A 6,915-nucleotide genomic window follows, 5' to 3' on the forward strand; every position below is an offset into this window, starting at 1 on the left:
TTTGGGATCCCGGCGTTGTTTCCAGCAGGAAGAAAGAACGGCCAAAAAGAAAGAAGCAGCAGCTCCTTTCTCTGCAGCTTCTCTCTCCCGACGCTCCGAGCGAACTGACCCCACACCCAGGTGTAGACAAAGGAGTAGCCAGGCCCGCCCCACTTCCCTTTTTGTCTTTCTTAAGTACAGCTATTTGTCCCCTAGCAACCTGCATATGGGAGAAAATGCCTTTAACAGGAAAAAACTAAGACTAAACTAAAACCCCAACAAATGGGTTGAAGAATGGGAAGGCATTTTTAGCAGCTCCTCCTCAGAGCAACTTGGGAACACTGAGGCCAGGGAAGAATTTACAGAAAAAATCAAGTCATATCTGTGGCTGAGACAAAGGATTTGTCCATGTGGCCCAGGAGAAGTCTGGCTCTGTTTCTTGTCCATATGTGGTACAGTTTCTGCAAAAAAAGGTAACATTAGGATAAGGAGCTAGAGAGAAATAAAAGGGCAATGATCTCATTGGCTGTCTTGACTTTTCATTTCATGGAATGGCTTGGGTTGAAAGGGGCCTCGAAGATCACCTGGTTTCAAACTTCCCAATTTCAATGAAGACAGCTTCATTCAGGATATTTCTCAAGTTCAAGCAGTTATAAAGCCTGTTCAGTGCAGTCTCTCCATCTTGCCTGAAATAATCTCCTGGTACGTACAAGTCCTTCAAAAATCTAAACTCTCAATTGCACTAGAAACCATGCAGATAAAATTTTGATACATAAATATATTTTACTTCTGAATGCTGTTGGACTGCTTTGGATACCAAAAATTCACAAGAGAAAAAATGAAATATATCATGTTTGATAAGTCCAAGGAAAATCTGGACTTGAATGGCAGGCTGTTTTAAAGGGGCAGTCTGAATTATGAAATCTTGTCTTGCCTCAATTCCTACCCTGTATTATTGGGGTAGTACTTAATTTCTCATAGTTGTCTTTTTTTCTAAGCTGTATATGTAGTTGGATCAAAAATCTGTACTCAACATATTTTCAAAACATGTAGGCCAAAGTAGTCCCATCCCCTCTTGGTTGTCCTGATACTAATTAGAGATAATGTTGAAATTCTTTACTGGATAATTTCTTATATAGCTGTAAGTTAGTTCAAATATCTGTATTTCAATATTAAGAATTATATTTTTAGTTTTTGAGGGGATAAAGAAGTATGGTTAGTGTTTTGAAATATACAACAAATTTAATAAACTTTTGGATCAATTTTTTACAAGACATGAAAGAAGCACACAGTAGGCTGCTTCTTTACCAAAAAGTTCTCTCTCCTTAAAACACTGCCTATTGATTTATGTAACCTGCATTTTGTTTGTGCTGTCAATATAGCATTTTGAATAATATAATTTCATTTCATCTTCTTAAACTCAGAGAGTTCAGCAGTAAAATCTTCGGACACCCAAGGAATATTCTGTTAAGAGCTGCAACATGGCCTTTGGTTTTCTGTATTGCATAGACACTTTGTTTTGGCAAAAGAATGCATGCTTGTGAAAAGGACACTTCTTTTTGTTTCACATATTTTCAGATGTAAGTAACCCTTTCACATTCAGTAGTCATTTAATATCCTTCTACTTGTCTATTTCAAGCTTGTTGTGGTGGCTGTGTGCTCCTCCTCTCTGAGCTGATGCACTGTGAGTTCTGTATTGATTAATAGGGATTTTCATGCCTTCGAAGCCTTCTTTGTGTCAAAATGAGGAGGTTACCATATAGCATTGGATTTCACACAGCAATAAATGCTGGTAGAAAAAAGACTAAGTTACCAGTGACCTGACAAAGCAATTGCATAATACTTTTTATAAAGGAAACCATTAAACTTTTTCTATGATTTCTTCTCTAAATTAATTTCTTACAAGCTTCAGATACAATGTCCAGTAAGTTTTAGTACAAGAACCCTTGAAAACAATTTGAAACACTTGATGATGGGCTAGGGAGAGACTTACTAGTGTGATTGTGGTGCAAATACTGTCTTTTGTCTAATGAAGGCTGGAGAGAGGTAGTACTCTGGCCATTCCCCTCTGGTCTCACTGATAGGTGAAAAAATACATAAATATGAGCAGCCCACTAATGTGCCTGCACTGCTTATCAAATCTCAAGGAGCAGTGGTGTTGCCTAAACTTTCCCGTTCCTCACCACTTTTAAGAAAAGTCAAGTCACCTGTTAGCCAGGTGAAAGATGACAAAGCTATGTGGCAACCCTGGATGCAGACAGACTGGGGGATGAAACTCTGGAAAGCAGCGCCATGTAAAGGGACCTGGGGTTCCTGGTCCATGGCCAGTTGGATCTGTGTTAGCAGTGCCCTGGCAGCCAGGAGAGCCAAGCATGTCCTGGAGTGCCTCAGACACAGCATCACCAGCTGGGCGAGGGCGAGGGGATTGTCCTGCTCTGCTCTGCACTGGGGCAGCCTCACCTCGAGTGCTGGGGGCAGCTTTGGGTGCCACAATATAAGAAAGAGATAAAGCTATTAGAGAGTGTCAAAGGAGGTCTATGAAGATTGTGAGGGGTCTAGAGGAGAAGCCTTATGAGGTCACTTGGCTTGTTCAGCCTAGAGGAGACTGAGAGGAACTCCTATGGAGTTTTACACCTTCCTCATGAGGGGAAACAGAGTGGCAGGCACTGATCTCTTTTCCGTGATTACCAGTGACAGGACCTGAGGGAAAGGCCTGAAAGTGTGTCAGGAGAGGTTTAGGTTGGATATTAGGAAAAGGTTCTTCTCTCAGAGGGTGTTTGAGCACTGGAACAGGCTCCCCAGGGCAGTGGTCACAGCACCAAGGCTACCAGGGTTCAAGCAGCTTTTGGACAATGCTCTCAGGCACAGGGTGGGACTCCTGGGGACGGTGCTACGCAGGACTTTGATAATATTGGTGGGTCCCTTCCAAATCAGGATATTCCATGATTCTATGATATTTTTAAGATGTTATAATTTTTCATCACAGTGTTTATCCTCAGCAATGATCTGAAGGGGTGTTAGAGTAGTTTCTATTCAATTTAGCCAGATACACTAAGAAACTGGGAAAGAAGTCTTTGAAGTGTGCTTTTAGCATATTTTTCAAAGAGAGGGGAAATTTCCATGGCCTGGAGAAAATAGTTTCATTACTTAGAGCATTAGCAAGGTATTGGATATAGGAAAAATCTGTAAATAACTTTCTCAAGAACAGTAATAATTCTAGACAATATACCTCATGGAAAGTGAATCTTATCAAGCACATGATTGTTGCATAGTTATAAGTGCTCTTAAGACAAGGCTTAGCTCATCTGACTTTTCAATAAAAGGCAAAACAGGCTAGTGACACAGTCCAAGTTAAAAAATAAAAACGTTTGCATGATAAAATTACTACATTATTTTAAGGATGGACTCATCTAGTATGTGGTTTTATAGTCAATTCTGCAGTTGTGGGCTCTTGAATGCTTTTGATCATTTTTTGGTGTTGGGCTGCTTAATGTTAGAGAAGCTTGCAACCACTAGACAGACCTGGGGGAGCAATAAGTGAATAAAATAAAACCTGGGTGGGACCCGTCCACAGGAGTTGCTGTGGGGCATCACTCTGAATCAAGCTTTGGTTTTCAGACAGCAGCTGGAAGTGGCACCACTCAATTCTGCAACAGTCATCCCAGGCTTCTGAAAGGACTAGCTCCCTGTTTTGTGCCACTACTGAAAGCAAAGGGCAACTCTGTTTTATATAACCTTGTGAATATCAAGCAGTGAATTGTGTTAGCTGTACAGGTATGACAACATCAGGAGCCTGGGGAAAAAAAGCCACCCAAAACACAACTAAAACTGCAATGCATTCAGAAAAGAATAAAAGCACGGTATGCCTTCCAATGAGGCTAAGATGTATTATTTGAAATGGTTGAAAGATGAACTTGTTTTAATCTAAGTATTTTTGAGAGGAAGAGTCTTTTGACTGAAGACTGGTTTTTAATATAGCGGTAAGTGATGAATTCTGTCATTGAAAGGTGAACACAGACAAATTGAGTGTAGAAATGAGGAACGTATTTAACAGTGTGAGCAGCAAACCATAGAAATGTCTTAGCCATGGATATGCTCACTTTAACCTCCTCTGACCTTCGAAAAATTATTTATCTCAAACATTTCTTTCAGCTGCAGGTTTGACTTACAGACTTCAGGCAGAAATATTGAAGTCACTTGGCTTGTACCAAGGAGGTCAGGCTCAGTTTTGCAGTGTTATAGCTTTTAGAGTATAGGAATCTGTGTTACAATATGTGGCTAGATTGCTTGACCCAGATCACAGCTTGTATGCATCCCAATTATTCTTCTGTATTCATCATTCAGGTGAGAAAAATTGACTTTGGCTCTTTCTCACCTGTGCAAGTGTTAAGCTTTTTTCCAGTAAAATGTTCAAGGCTTTCGAGATTTTTGTTGTTCATAGGATTGCAAGGGATGTCAAGTTATTCAAATGCAAGTGCTGAAGAAGTCTGGCAATTAGTGCCATTATGCAATAAAATATAGAATATTAAATGAATCTGTTAAATGTTTGTTTAAAGATGTTTATGTAAAGCAAAATTCTATCATGACTAAAGATACTTCATGTCACTGTGTTTAACTTTACAGAGCAAGCAATGCAGGAAACTGAAGCATGTTGATCACAGAAACTCATATTTTCATGCTTCTTTGATGTATTGCATGAATAAATATGGTAACTTGATAAATGCACATAAAAAATATTACTGATACAAGGCAAAACCAGAATTAAACCTATTGAAGTCTGCTTATGGCTTCCCATCCAGTACTTTGTCTGCAACATTGTTAATCCATGACAATCTGTTATGTCCATACAACTCCCAAGGCTTTCACACTCACTGGCTTGCATTTTCCATGAGAATCTACATAGAAACTTGAATATTTGAGTTGAATCCAGTTTAATTTTCCTTCTGTAATTAAGTCTAAAAGTGATATAAAGGATTGATTCTTACTCTGCAACTTGGAACTAACCATTAAAATTACATGGAGTAAATGATAAACCTATGAAAACTAGGTATGCAGGCAATTTAAATATTCAGGTTTCTTCCTTCTTTTTAGAGTATTTTTTTAATCAGGCCAAGTTGCTATTTGGGTGTGGAGAAAGTCAATACTAGTACTAGTACTACTACCACTATTTCTTCTACTACTACTACTACTACTACTACTAATCCATCTAGTGTGATTCCTGCTTTGATACTGACCTAACAATATGCATGTCCTTCAGTTTGACTTAAAAACCGTTTAACATTTTTCAGCATAGGCAAGAACGCTGGTATGTCTTGTGACTGAAGCACTGAATGGTCCTCAGTCAAAAGATACAGTGTGAGGCAGTCAAAAGATTAGTGCTGGAAGAAATGGGATATTTGGTACAGACTTTAAATATGTATTTCTTAAGTCAGGTGAAGTTTTGGCAGCTGTGTTTCTTAGAATATGTGAGATAGAGGAGTCCCTTGCTAGAATCCGTAATCATAAAAATTAGAGTTTCTATCCCCCTTGCAGCCTTAAGAGCATCATAAGGTGAAACACTGATCACTACTGAACACTCCCTGGGAGATCTGGACAGAAGGAACTTGAAGAATTAAAAAGAAAAGACACCAAAAAAATCCTAAACCCGTAAGTGTACAAAGTCAGACTTAAAATGCCTATTCCTTTAAGTTTCTCAAATTTTGCTCTATTTCTTTGTTTGGTACAATACAAACTTTAAAGCAGTGACATGGTTAATTTCATGTCTCAGATACTTTAATTCTTGACAAGTGTTTTCTGATGATAAATCTTTATTACAAAACTTTGCTTGGTTTCTCACTGAAAATACTGAAACCAACTTCATCTGAGCAACAAAAGTGGCTTGATAAAGAAAAAATTGAGCTTTATGGCTGGTGATTAATACCATTAATCCTGGTTCAGTAAAGATTTCTGATGAACAAGTTGAATTCTTTAAGTCAACTCTCGTTTGATCAAAATTATGTGTATATTACATAATTGTCATTATAAAATTGTTCTGAAGAAAGCTGAAGACTTTAGTGGTAGGAATTTGAATCTTAATGGAAAGCTCTTAGAAGGAAGTTGACATGTCTAATAAGTAGTTTAGAGAGGGCTTTCTGTAGCCTAGTACCTTTTTGTCAGTACTGAGTGTGCTCATTAGAACTTCTACTACACATTGCCTGAGTATGCTGACAATTATTAGTGTATAATGACAATACATAAGTGAAAAAATATAAATGGAGTACTATGGAGTTTTGGTAGCCTAAAATTGATTTTTAGGGGGCTGGTAATGCGAGGTGCTGAAAGAGATTTGTTTGTCTTGTAAGATCATTACCCACTGGCTAATGCACTAGGTTGTGGCTAGCTAAGGAAAACAAGGTGGGATGAGCCCTGGGAGAGGCAGAAGAACAGAGCAGAATTTTATAAGCATGTGCAGCTGAGGAAACTGTGCTTAAAAGCAAAAGCACAGATTTTCAATTCATTGACGATTTCTTGAGAGCTGTCACATTATTATTGATATATATAGTCAATTACTGAGGAAATTAGCATGTTTCTTTTCTCTTCAGTCTAATTTTGGCCATCTCTTGTGTAAGTAGAAGAGCAAAGCTAAATCTTAATCTAAGAACATACTGCAAGTCAAAATAATTAAGCCAAATAACTTGTTTCTAAAGTGACTGCTAAATATTCATAAGTGCTGAAATGAAATTTTTAAAAGTGAATTTTTTGCATGACTCTCCAGCTTTTAAATGGCCTAAATAATCTTTGATATTGTGATTGGAGCACTTCAGAGCATTTTCCTTTTCAGCTAGTGATCACCTAAAGGTAGAAGTTATTAGCTGGTGCCAGCCTTGAAGAAAAAATATTAAACAGCAAACAGACAGTGAACTTTTTGGCTAATAAATGGTGTCCTCACCAGGAATG

Source organism: Corvus brachyrhynchos, unplaced genomic scaffold, assembly GCF_000691975.1.
Source record: "Corvus brachyrhynchos isolate BGI_N302 unplaced genomic scaffold, ASM69197v1 scaffold3, whole genome shotgun sequence".
In the NCBI taxonomy this organism is placed as follows: domain Eukaryota; kingdom Metazoa; phylum Chordata; class Aves; order Passeriformes; family Corvidae; genus Corvus; species Corvus brachyrhynchos.